This window comes from Typopeltis vanoorti, chromosome 6 (genome assembly GCF_054136105.1).
Source record: "Typopeltis vanoorti isolate ZY-2024b chromosome 6, IOZ_Tvanoo_1.0, whole genome shotgun sequence".
NCBI lineage: Eukaryota > Metazoa > Arthropoda > Arachnida > Uropygi > Thelyphonidae > Typopeltis > Typopeltis vanoorti.
This window is the reverse complement of record NC_143554.1, coordinates 83,176,774-83,190,503: the sequence shown is the minus strand read 5'-3', so window position 1 is coordinate 83,190,503 and position 13,730 is coordinate 83,176,774. Positions and strand designations below refer to the sequence as shown.

Sequence of the window (13,730 nt, the reverse complement as noted above, 5' to 3'; positions counted from 1 at the left end):
ATATTTAATAGTGGGTTGACAATGGTAGAATGATTGCAGAATACTACTGCTTAAACCACTGTCAAATTCTGATTTTTTTTTTATGTGACTCCCCCCCATGGAAGGTTGTGAACCTGTTGTACATCAACCCTATAGGTGGGCTTAGGGTTATTTAAATCCAGAATTCGTACTCTACAGATTAGACATGGAACTTTTTCAGCCACTTTCAGGCTGTAGATGTGAGATGAATTTCAATGAAATTCATCTCACATCTACAACCACAGTGGGTTAGAACCCACATCTAGTTGGAGAGTCAGTATGGTAACCACTAGCAATATGTACCATTCAAGGGATGTACAGGATACTATGTGGTGATACATATTTAGGTTCACATGTTTACTAGTTTCCTTTCATCAGTTTTCTTCCAAATTAATTTATTTGACAGCATTCCAGCTTTAATTAGTATCTGTTAATTAGTAAGTACTACTGACTATCAATTAGTAAGTAATATCAAACATTTGTTTTCATCATTATTATTCCAGACCTCCATGGAGTCATAAGGCTAATCGTGGGAGGTCTGTCTCAGATAATACAAAGTATCACACCACTCTTTAATTGTCTGCACTTTCACCACCCTCTTATGCAATATATTTCATGCCCCCCCCCCACCACTCTCAATGCAAAAAAACTTACTTCTTACCTTCTTACTCACTTCTTTTCTTCATAATTTTCAAGGACAGCCTCTTGTCTTTGTCCCTTCTTTTCATTCTAAACATATCAAAAATCTCCCCATTATCAATCCAGAAAATATCTCTCAATAGCTAAAAATTTAAAAACAATCACATCAACCTTTTGTATTTCCCCCCCAGACTGCAGATATTTTTGGTCTATTAAAATTACCAATGTTCTGCAGTACCAAGATCATTTTTGTGGTCTATCTTTGCACCTTCTCCACAGTTACTGCATCCCTTTCAAATTTGTGACAGATCTAAGCATAGTAATCCAAATATGGTCTGATTAGGGCTTTATATAACGGAATTACTATACTTGCAATGGAAGTACCATTATCTCTGGTGAATCCTCTTCCCTACTGGAGCAAACCTCTGAGTTGTCTTCACAAACTTTTCAGAAACTTCAAATTTCTATCAGTAAGCTGATAGAAATTTGAAGTTCAGAAGACAATCACTTCAAGATCTCTTACCTCCTACACTTCCACTAGTATAGTTCCACCAATAGAGAATGCAGCCTCCCTTCAGCAATTCCAAAATCTTACATAAAGTTACATTCAACTGACATCCCCATACATTTATCCACCTTTTCAAATTATTCACCTTCTTATCCCCTGATACTAATCACACTCACATTGCTACACCACTCTAATAGCTTATCAGAAAGCTGATATACAATCCAATCCAGTAATCAAATATCAAAAACCTTCCTGTCATTCAGACTTAACAGAAAAAAAGTCTACAGTGTCTATCCTATAAAACTCCTTTGATAACATATGCTTCTATCATGTCTCCTCATTTTTGCCTATCAGCTAGTTTTTAAACCAAAGACCATCAATCTATTCCCACAGAGAGCATTCCATAGATCAGCTACAATCTTTGTCACTTGCCTGTGGATCCTTTTCACCACCACTTCATCTCCACTGAATCCAGGTGACCCAGTGGTGTGTTACTAAAATTTTTCAAATTTAGCAAGCCGGTTGTTAATGTTTTTAAGTCGGGCGAGCCAGTTATTAAAATTCTTTATGAAAGGATACATGATGAATGGTGGTATATACTTTTTCTCGTAAATATTTTGAAATTGTATAATAAACACTTACATATATTATTATTATTATCATCAAAAATAAATTCATAAAGGAGAATTCACAAAACACAAACTCAATTTACGAACGGGAATTTGTAAACGATTTTATTTACTATACAATGTCTGTATTCATTAAAACACAAACACATTATCAAAACTCCCAAACTGGGTATTTGAATAAACAATAATGCCTTATTTTTCGGCAAATTTTCAAGAACTTGCAACATTGTTAGTACGTTCTTCTAAGTTCTTGGAAATGCAACATTGCACTATCGATAAATACAAAAATTCATCGCGACGGCTACAGTCTCTGGTCATTTGATCGACTACAAGTGGTATTATTAGTGTTACTTTTTTTTTTGTTCTATTTCATTTGATAATAGGTAATATAGGAAAATTTTCTTTAATATATGTTTTCATTTGTTTTTTCTTTTTAATAATTAAAATAATTTTAATCAGAGTTAGAGTTTTGTGGTCGAAAAAGCGGATAGCCATTAGTTGAAAAAATGAAGGAGAACAAAACTTCTTAAACATTAAAAGGACAAAATTTGAAGAAGCAGAAACATAGACATCTGAAGATACAATAGAACTTTGTAAAGAATCAAATTTTTCATAAAAAGAGCCAGTTGTTAAAAATTTATCAACACACCACTGAGGTGACCAGATCTGTGCACAGTAATCCAGAAGTGGCTTTATTAAAGCCTTATAAGGGGGTCAATAACTTCTCTATCTCTACTTGTTAGTACGTTCTTCTTCTTCTTTAGTATTCTGCAATTGAGCAGGTTCTTCTTTTAGTAGCAGAAACTTTCCTTCCACTCTCTTCTGTTCTGAGCCTTCTCTTTCAAGGTTGTGTACCTGTCTCCATTGAGCATGTCATCTAGCACTGTTTTCCTTACTCTTCCTCTGGGTCTTTTTCTGGACCATTGAAGGAAAAATAGATATCGCTGATGATTCCATTCCATCAGAATATGTCTGATCCAGCTTCCCTTGCTTCTTTTTATCCTCCTTAACAGACTCCTTTCTTCTTCTACTCTTTTTAAAGAGCTCTTCATTAGTTATTTTATCTGTCCATTTGATTTTTTCCATCCTTCTCCAAATCCACATCTCAAAGCTTTCCAAAATCTTAATTTCTTCTTTCTTCAATGTCTCAAGTTTCAGCTGCACAGAGAGCAACACTCCACACATAACATTTTATTAGTCTTTTCTTTAGGTTTCTATCCATTTTACTTCTGAATAAATTCCATTTTCTGTTAAAGGCATCTCTTCCCATCGCTATTCTTGCTTTTATGTCACTTGTGTGACATAAAAGCAAGAATGACAGAAAAACAAAGGTAATGAAAATAGCAAGGAAAGAGGCAAATATGGATATCAAAATAAATGGGGAAAAATTGAATCAAGTAAAGACATTTAAATATCTAGGAAGTGTTATTACTTGATTCAATTTTTCCCCATTTATTTTGATATCCATATTTGCCTCTTTCCTTGCTATTTTCATTACCTTTGTTTTTCTGATGTTAATTTTCATTCCAGAATTGATACAGGATTCCAGTAATCTGTTCAACAGATGTTGTAGTCCTGTTTCAGTGTTTGATAGTAATGCCTTGTCATCTGCATATCTTATTGCAAATATCTGTCTACCTCTAATCTTTATTCCTTCTTCAGAATTCTCTAGTGTTTCTTTTAACATTGCGATGTTCTTCAACAACCACAATCTGATGTGCTGTTTGGGCTATCTTTGAATATGCCTTCTAAACTTCAAGTCACTATCCACAATCATCCCTAAGTACTTGGCCTCATCAGTTTCCTACAGTTCAGTTCCATCAACAGCTTGTGATCTCTTCTTCCCAGAATGTATCATCTTACATTTCACTGCATTAAACTGGCAGCCATTTAACTTTGCACATACTGCTAGTCTATTTAAGTCCTCCTGCAGGATCTCTGCATCACTTTCACTTATCATTGCTCTTCCCAGTTTTACATCATCAGCAAACAACTAAATATTTCCTGTTAATCTGCAATATCACTGAGTAGCCAATTTCCTTATGCAACTCCACTGTCACTTTATTATAAAAAAAAGTAAGCCAATTACCAACGCAAGACCTACCGTCCACAAAACTATAGAGTATATCCCATTCATGTGTCATCTCCTGTCTAGGAGGTTAACTACCATGATGTGACTCATGGTGAAATAAGGTTTAACAAAATCCGGTGAGGACCCTATCTCTTCCACATATTGTCGTAAGAATTCTTAGCTGTAGATCTGCGTATGTTCACAGGGTTGGCTTGCCTGATCTGAGGGATGAAAAACTTGAGTTTCTGGGTGAAAAACCTTCTACCTCTATATGAGACTGGCTAACTCACCTTTAATCGAAAGAGACCAGATAAAGGTTCCTCATGTCTTGGATGGGAATTGAACTCGGGTCTTACGCCAACAGCCAAAGTTGTTTCTTTAATATAACCAAGTTGTGGGTATCTTAGCTTTTCAACTTGCAGGCTGTTTCATCCAAATGGATATTTCTGAATATCAACAAGTGGTTTATGAAATTCATTACCTAATGCCATCTTGCTTTTTGCAGATGGATTAACTTAAAAACTATTCCACCAATGAAAGTGCCTAAAAAATAATAATAAATCTAAACAGTCACTGAAAGCTTCGGAACAATAATCAAACTGCAACAAGCAAGATGGCAGTCTTACCCAAAAAAAAAAAAAAAAAAAAGTTTATGCCTGCTTTGGGTTTGCACTGTGGTTTTGAAACAGATTTTCGTTAAAACCGTATAACTTAATTAGAAAATTCGAAATCTCAAACTTATTTAATTAAAACTTGGCCGTTCAGATGCTTTTAAAGCTCCTCTTTTAAAGCTTCCCTGTTGTGATAAGAATTGAACCCGCGACTGCTTCACATGTAAATATCTTCTTCTTCTTTCTTCTTCTTTGAGTGCCATCATCTTTGAGTCGCCGACCTCCGATAGGATGTCGGCGACCACCTTGGCAAATTTTGAGCGATTCTCGGCTATTCTGAGCAGTCTCTCAGAGTTCATACCAGTCCACTGTCTGATATCTGCCAGCCAAGATTTTCTTCGTCTTCCTTGTCCTCTTCTTCCATTTATCTTCCCTTTTATAATCAAATGAAGTATCTTATATTTTTCATTACGAAGTAGGTGACCAAGTAATGCAGTTTTCCTTCTTTTTATGGTATCTAAAAGTTCACGTGATTTCCCCATTTGTTTCAGTACTTCCTGATTGGACGTTTTTGCTGTCCATGGGATTTTTAACATTCGTCTATATAACCACATCTCAAAGGCTTCAAGTCTTTTTATTGATGTTGTCTTCAAGGTCCAAGTTTCTACACCGTACAGCAGTACAGACCATACATAGCATTTAACCATGCGTACTCTAAGCTCTAAGTTTAAACTGCAGTTACACAGTGTTGATTTCATCAAGAGAAAATTTTTTTCTTGCCATTTCAATTCTAACTTTTATTTCCATTTCTGGATTGCAATCTTCATTTAACCAGCATCCGAGATATTTAAACTTTGCCACTCTTTCTATTTGTTTCCTATTTAAAGAAAGTGCTAAATTAAGAATTGGTTTCTTACTTATGACCATGAATTTAGTTTTGGTGATATTTATTTTTAATCCCATTTTTTCACTCTCTGCATTTATTAGATCCAAAAGATTTTGAAGATCCTGAATATTGTCAGCCAGAAGAGCTGTATCATCGGCATATCGGATGTTACTGATGATTTCACCATTTACACTAATCCCTTCCTTTCTTCCAAGACTTTTTGAAATATGGCTTCTGAGTGGATGTTAAAAAGAAGAGGTGACAGCACACATCCTTGCCTTACTCCTCGTTTGATGTTAATGGAGTCTGTAATAATGTCATCAACTTGAACAGATGCCTTTTGGTTCCAATATAAGTTTTCAATGATCCTGATGTCTTTACCATCTAATCCAATTCTTTTTAATAGTACAATTATTTTAGCATGTTGGACTTTGTCAAATGCTTTCTCGAAGTCGATGAAGCAAATGAATATTACCTTGTTTTGGTCAATACATTTTTGAAATAAGATCTGAGAACAGAAAAGGGCCTCTCTTGTTCCCAAGCCGAATTGGGTATCACTGATGGTGTCTTCACATTTTCTGTATATTCTTTTTTGAATTATTTTCAGAAACATTTTGAGAACATGACTCATTAGGCTGATCATTCTATAGTCATTACAAGTTTTCGCATTTACTTTTTTAGGTAGCATGATGAAGGTCGACTGTAACCAGTCTTGAGGGATATGCCTGTATCGTAGATCTTATTAAATAGCTTTACTAATATGTTAATGTTGTCACCTTCTAATAACTTTACTATTTCTGCCGGTATTCTATCTGGTCCTAGGGCTTTACCATTTTTAGCTGAGTTCAATGCACATTCTACCTCTGATTTTAGAATGCATGGACCTTCCATATGTTCATAAGTATTTTCTGGGTAAGATATTCGATTTTTTAAGAATATTTCATAACCCAGAAAATACTTATGAAAATATCACATATGGTTAATATTAATGCACGTTAGTTGTACATACATTTCAGAACTGGTGAATAGTGCAATAACGGGAAGCGTTTTAATTGTCATGTTAAATCTCGTTCGAAGGTATATGAACTGGATAACATGTATGTTTTATTTTATTCAAGAATATTTTAATGTTATACATTACCCAAGTTCGTATTATCAGTATTTCAAATCTTTATTGATAAATTCAACTTATTATGAGACGTGAAACCACCACAGTTCATAACTGAACAGGAGAGCACTACACACAACCCACCAACCCCGTAATACTCAGTCCACTAACGTCAGATCCAGTACGTCACTACATTATGGCATCTACCACCCACTGCTAGTATTATCGTCTGTTGAGTGTATTCTCAGGCAATTCGCATGCCTACATTTCAGTGCAAAAAAAAAAAAAAAAATTTCTGCAACTGTAGGCGTCCGACTAGTATTTTTCCTCAAAAAACTCGGGTATTTTTCCATCGGAGGGTATAACGTCCCAGATTGCTCTACAGATGTGAACTCACCGTTATTACGTAATGCTTCCAACACACACATACAGCTCACCACCTACCCTACTTATTCCCCAACCACACAGTCACACTAACACCATCTACCGCCTACAACCATCACCAAATTGCAATTTTCTCTGGGTATTGTGTGTTGTTCTCCTGGCAATTTGCATGCATGCGAGATGAAAAACACGAGTTTCCTGGAGAAAAACAACAAGATAAACTATAATACTTCCGTAAAAAATCGAATATCTTACCTTAAGCTGAAAATTCCATATAAAGCTTCCTCTCACAGGGACGAAGATCGAACTCAGGTCATTTCAAATTAAAGCAAATCCCTTGTTCTTTTAGTTACGCTACGGAGGTGCTAATTTAGTTAATTCACTTCTTAATTTTTTTTATTTGTTCTTCAAGTGCAAATTATCGGTTCCGTTTATATGAGATTCGTTTTAAGTTTCTATTTTTTTTTCTTTTTTTTTTTTTGAGATAACACAAAAGACACATGTTCCTTCTACGTACCACAGTTTATGCAAAGACTCATAAACTCCGGCGTAACTAAAGTGTCTGTGCAAGAGCCTCTAAGCCAGTGCTTTCCAAACTTTTCATGTTGGTGACACACTTTTTAGACAAACATAATTTCGCGGCACAGTAATTCAGTCTGATGTGCCTCTCATGGGTCACGTGGTCCGTATTAATGCAGACCGTTCAACAGTTGATTCTTGCGTAGTTGCCTCTATAGTCGATACATTTTGTTCATCACAAATGTCACCTTCAGATTTTCTTTTATTAATTAGAAACTTATCCATTTTATGGGTAATTCAACACCAATTTGATAAATAAAACTGTGCGAATTTATTGTATAAAGCTTTAACAGTAACTAAACATAAAATATGAGCACCAGCTCTTCGTTTATTCACGTTGAGGATTTAATTCACGTTGCAGTTACTGCAACGTGAATTAAATCCTCAGTGGCGCACTCAGGATTTAATCTTGGAGGGGGCCGAGCGCTCAGGATTTAACCTTTGGAGGAGGGGGAGAGTTGAGTAGACGTTTTGCGAATACACACTACACATCGCATATGACCTATAACTAAGCATCTGCAGTGATCGCTAATTCATAAGTAGCACACAACATAAATAAAAAAAATGAATTTGAATTAGGAAAAGATTTTTGGAAATTTTTCTAGTGTTTTTTTCCTTTTCTTTGGGGGGGGGGATGCCCGGGTACCCTTCCCTCCCCTCCCCTCTGGGTACGCCACTGTTGCAATTAGAATAAACATCGATAGTAACATTTGCATGAATAAGTGGTGCGCTTTATTTTTATTGGTCGAACGATAATAATACGATAATAAGAACCGAGCGACTACTGCGTGATAAAACCACAGGGATGAATTCGGCTGCATTTATTCTCCATTATTTATCGAAATATATTGATATGAAATATTCTTAAAGGTTAAAAATAATTAAAAAATAGTTTATATATATATAATTTTGACGGCGCTAACTAAAGGTCGTACCGGTACTTGCGAAATGGATTCCGCTGTGGAAATTTTCAGCGATTCTGTTTAACGCTTTATGTTCGCGCGACACACCTTCACGCTGCAGCCGACACACTAACGTGTCGCGACAGACAGTTTGGGAAGCTCTGCTTTAATATCAACATTCTAAAATGTTATTTTTCTTGCTTTTCTGTTAGCAAAATCGTCGATGACACTGGCGAAGTCATTTTCATAGTAATGTAGGTAATTCTTAATCAATTTTATTTAGAAAAACTCCTCTCACAACTAGCAACACTTACAGCAGTTGTGAGGAAAATTGGCAGTAATATTATAATATTTGGGAATGAGTTCTCGAGACTGTATTTTAGAATTAACTGCAAAGGTTCAAAGTACCGCCCGGGGCGGACTTTCTTAAATTCTTAAATAAATCAGCAGAGTCGGCGCTAGGGTCTTTGTCGCCCGCATGCAATGCCTATCTAAGCGCCCCTGTAACGATCCGGGAGTGTGTGGTTCTTTTACGGTAATAAAAATTTAAATTATTTGAAATTTCTTAAATAAATTTTGGCAGAACAGCCACACATTGGTTCACTAAATGTAACGAACCGGGGGTATTGACTAGGCAGGATAATCGTTAAAAACCCGAATATTCAAAAAATTCTCAAAAGTTAAAGTAAATTTTGATAAAGCCACTTCACTTTAATCGTTGAATATATAGTGATACAGGAATTATAGCCTTCTCACCGACCCGAATCGCTAACAAAATTAAAATGAATTTTAATTAAAGTTAAAATTTATTTGAACTAAAGTTTAAAAAATTCTTATATTTTACAAGTTACTAAATTCTTAGTAACTTGTAAATTTTTTTTAATAATTTTTATAAGTTTAACTATCTTTTAGGAAAATAAAAGAAACTGAAGACAGATGAGAAAATAATAAAGGAATTCAGAAATAATTAGAACATTAAATATAAGTATTCAAAAAAAAAAAAAAAACTACAGAATAACAGAAAATAAATTAAATTACATAAATATACTTGAAATTTTTTTTAATTAAAATTTTAGGGTTTTTGATTTCATATTCACAAAATTAGAAATAATGGTCTTAACGTCTAATTCCGCACATATATCATTTTCAATAGCTATTAACGCCAAACCAACAAGCCTTTTTTGTGACATACTTGTTCTTAAGTAGGTTTTAATCAATTTCAACTTGGAAAAGGAACATTCACCGCTCGCTACACTAACAGGTAAGGTTAATAATATTCTTAAAGCAATTGAAAAGTTAGGGAAAGATAATTACTAGTTGTGGTGGTGTTGGAGGTGGGCGGTAGATGGCGTTGATTCGTAGTAGAGGTAAGGTGTAGAGATAGTTGAAGATGTCCTCCCGCGATGAGTCTTCGGACTCCTTGGAGGTATCAGGAATAATAATAATAATAATAATAATAATAAATTATTGGACACAATAAAATTAAGAATATCGAAAGGGTTTTGAATATTTAAATTATCCTTCCGAAAAATACCCCGGAAGTACATAACTCGTCATATTGTTCTATTGCATACGTCATTATTGTCGCCGTCCTTAAGAGAATCTCTAAATCGTCAAATTTTTTTCGTAAATCTTCGTTATTAATGTGTAGTAATCTATACAAGAAATTGAAATTATCATAATATGTTTTTAGTTGTTCAAAACGTTCTATTAACGAACACATTGCAACGTCTAGAGGTGTATAAATAAAACACATTCACTCTAAATTTATCTTCTGGCGATTGTGGCGTTTCGTCATAAAGCTCGTAGTCAAATTGTCGTGTCTTCTTTCGTCGTCGGACTTCTGTACCAGTTTTAAATTCTTGTTCTCCGTCCACTTCTTCACTTAGTTCTTTTGCTGGTTTAGAACTTCTTTAAAATTTGTATCCGATCGATACTCTTGTAAGAATATTTAAGTTTTCGATAGATTCTAAAGCAAGTGTAATGTTCATATTTTTGTCTCAAAGGGTTTATTCTGTTAAGTAAATCATGCATCATTTAAAATTTCAAAAAGTGCATCGTAAATTTCTCGTAACTGATATGGTAGAGGGCGAATTCCCATCGCGTTTCTGATTGCTATTTCAATGTTAATTTTTTTACGAACTTTAAAAGGATTGCCCAAGAGAATGAAAAGAAATTGTATATTTCTTGAATAATTGCAAAGAAACTAATTGTATCTGCATTCACTTTGGCTGCATCCTTAATGATTAAATTTAGAGTATGAGCAGCACATGGCACGTAAAAAGCTCGAGGATTTTTGTTTAAAAGCAAATTTTGGAGCCAATGTTAGCTTTCATATTTTCCCTATTGTCATACCCTTGACCTCGCATGTCTTCAATGGAAATGTTCCATTTTTCCAGTTGTTCCATTATTGTTGCACATAAACAACGACCTGTGGAATCTGATATATCTGGAAAACCTAAAAAGTTTTACCCTGATCTTGATAATTCCATTGTCACAGGAAACAAAGCGAATAATAACGGTCATTTGTTCTATTTTACTTACATCAGGTGTGCAATCTAAAATTTAGATTTTCGAATTGATAATAAAATTGTGTCCCTGATTGCGTTACTTAAAGTTTCCAATATTTAATTTTGATCTAAATCTCAAATAGCGTATTCTACTGTTTCGTTGTAGGGCCCTTTCAACATGATTTTCCATAACGGGATCAACTTCGCAAACAGTTCGACTAATTAAAAAAAATTGCCATTGTTCCTTTCATATAATTTATCAGATGATCCGCGAAAAGCTAAGTTTTGGCTACCAAGGAATTTTATAATTTCAATGAAGCGTTCTAAAAAAACTACTATTGATTGCCATTGAGTCTGGCAATCAATAGTAGTTTTGTTTTTTAAAATCCAACTTCCTTCCATTTTAAGAAATTTTTCAAGTGAGTTAAACTAGTCTCGTGTCTATGCAAAGTTGTACTTACATTTCTCCAATCGTTATAACCTTCTACAAGACCACTTGATTCAGTAGGTGCGAATAGTTTGCAACAAAAGCAAAAAACAATTTAAAGTTTCGGAATAAATGAGCCAGGTTCTTGGCACGAGCTTCCCGTTTTCTATTTTTCTATTATAATGCGTGTCGCCAAATTTATGACCATATGTATCTCTGGGATATATTATATTTTTCTTTTGAACAGGCCAATTAAAACAACTCGTAATTTTTCATGAATATTTCCCCATTCACCTGGATCTTCTAAATTTATAGAGACTAGCAATGTGTTAGTTTCGTGGTCAACTACAACTAAATCTCCTAACTGTTTTTCACTTAAATCATGCGTCTTGTTATCTTGTTCAATCGTTGCAATAGTACTTTCATGAAAACTGGATGATATGCACGGTTCTTCAACTCTGATTTCTGATGTATCGAGTTGGTTACAATCTGCATCAGAATATTTTAACAAATTTATTAAGAGCCCCAGTTTGTTTCTTAACATCTGCTTCTTTCGCAACATGACGCTTATGATTTTGTGCACCGGATAACTTTTTTTTTTATTATTGATTCCAATTCTATTTTATACCCACAAGAAATTATTACACAACACGACACAGAGACGAAATAACAGTCCGTACTGCGCTACTGTCAGTAGCCTACTGAGATGCGTACCATATGACTGGTTAACTAGCAACAAATGTTTTGTACGAAAATTCGTTTCTGCACATAAAAACCGTTCACCATTTCACGTTAGATAGACTGCAGTAGACACAACATTCTGTAGGCAAGCATTTAGCCTGCTCTCGCTGCCAAAATTGTAAACAGCCGGCTGATCAAAGAGGCAGTAATATACAATTTTTTAAAATTTTTATTCGGTATATCTGGCCTTATTCATTTTGATATTGATCATTCTAAGAATTTTTTGTTTTTAGGATAAAAATTTTGTTTCTTAAAAATGAACTTATGAACGGTGCCCGGGCGGCAGCGCCCCCTTTCGTAGCGACGCCCGCATGCTCGCTTCCACCAGCCCTGTAAATCAGTATCTGCCGATTCAGAAACACCGTCGATTTTCTGGCAACGGATGGTCCGGCACCTCTTGTAGTTCAGACAAAATTACGATAGCACAATTCAAATTCCAACGACTATCAGCCACAGATAGCGCTGCGTGTGCAGATGTTAACATAATTACTTACATCTGCACTTGAACATCTGTTAGTTTGGGGTGATTCTAATCTAATTTTGCCTACATTTCACAATAGCTAGGATTCGGGAGCAGGGTCATTTCATAGTTATGGTGGTGTCAAGCGTAAGCACAAGCCCATATCCACTAGCAATGTATCATTTAAATTAATGTATTTTATTTAATCATTAATTACATTGATTACCTAATCTAATTTTCAAGCAGTCCATGGTGCTTTAGAGATAAGGAAGAGGTATAATTAGCAGGGTCCGAGGAGTACTGCTGAATCATTAATATGGGACATGCGTTTTCAAGCAAAACGGTTAATTCGGTAAGACTCTGAAACCAAGGGTGCCTTATACTATTGTTTTAGTAGAAAGTAACTCTTGTGCTAAAGACAGCCGCTACATCTGACCATAACATGGCTATGATCATAACTATCATACTCGGTCAAAATTTTCATTTCACCTTAACGTAATATTCTGATCACTTCTACTGACTAAAGCTTTTCTAAGAACAAGTACGCGATAATAATAGAAAACGTTTCCTTTAATTGTTAATAAAGTTTATTGTGAAACAGCCCACTCAAATAATCGATGTAAATCGCTTAAACAGCTGTAGTAATTTAAATTTAAAAAAAATCTTAGAACGACTTTTGTTCCTCAAAGGGAGTAGGCAAGGTATGTTAAACAGCTAATTTGTTTGAAGATTGCTTGGCAGCCAAACTCTACCCTTAACCATCACTGATAATTTGTTAAGGATTAGCGATGATTTCACAGACATCTTAAGAAAGGAGCATATGGCATGTGACTTCCGCCATTTCTTGTGATCCCTTACAACGAGTGGTTAAATTCTAATTGAATAAGTTCCAGAGCCCTATACAAAATAACCAATTGTATTTACCTTTAGATGCTATCCAGAGAAGCTCCAAACCTTCCCATCCCTTTCATCATGTTTTCGAATTCAGGCGACTGTTGATATTGACTTTTATGCAGGGCCGGTGAAGCGGGCCTGCATGTCATGCAGGCGTCACTACAATGTGGACGCCGTTTCGAAGTGCTAGTATGAAGTTTTATTCTTTCTTTAAATTTTTGTAAACGAATTAAGTAATAATTAGTTAAGTCAATATAATTGCTGCAACTTTACATATTCTGCATAAAAAAATATCAGATTTTCTCCCACTAAGATTGTCATGAACGCACCTTCTTAGGCAGCAAGCACACTGCTTCGCTCGGC

General features: G+C 35.0%; 1 protein-coding gene across 5 annotated transcripts in view; it reads right to left on the bottom strand.

Moving 5' to 3' along the window:
• Dpck (Dephospho-CoA kinase) overlaps positions 1–8,429 on the bottom strand; it is a 118,011-nt gene extending 109,582 nt beyond the window's left edge. For 3 of the 5 annotated variants that reach the window (XM_090394959.1, XM_090394960.1, XM_090394961.1), the window contains exon 1: positions 6,504–6,897. The gene's annotated coding sequence lies outside the window, so the exon portion shown is untranslated. Of the gene's footprint in view, positions 1–679; positions 748–6,503; positions 6,898–7,109 lie in introns of those variants that run through there. The other 2 variants (XM_090394963.1, XM_090394962.1) reach the window with 2 other exon arrangements.
• Positions 8,430–13,730: the final 5,301 nt, after the last annotated feature.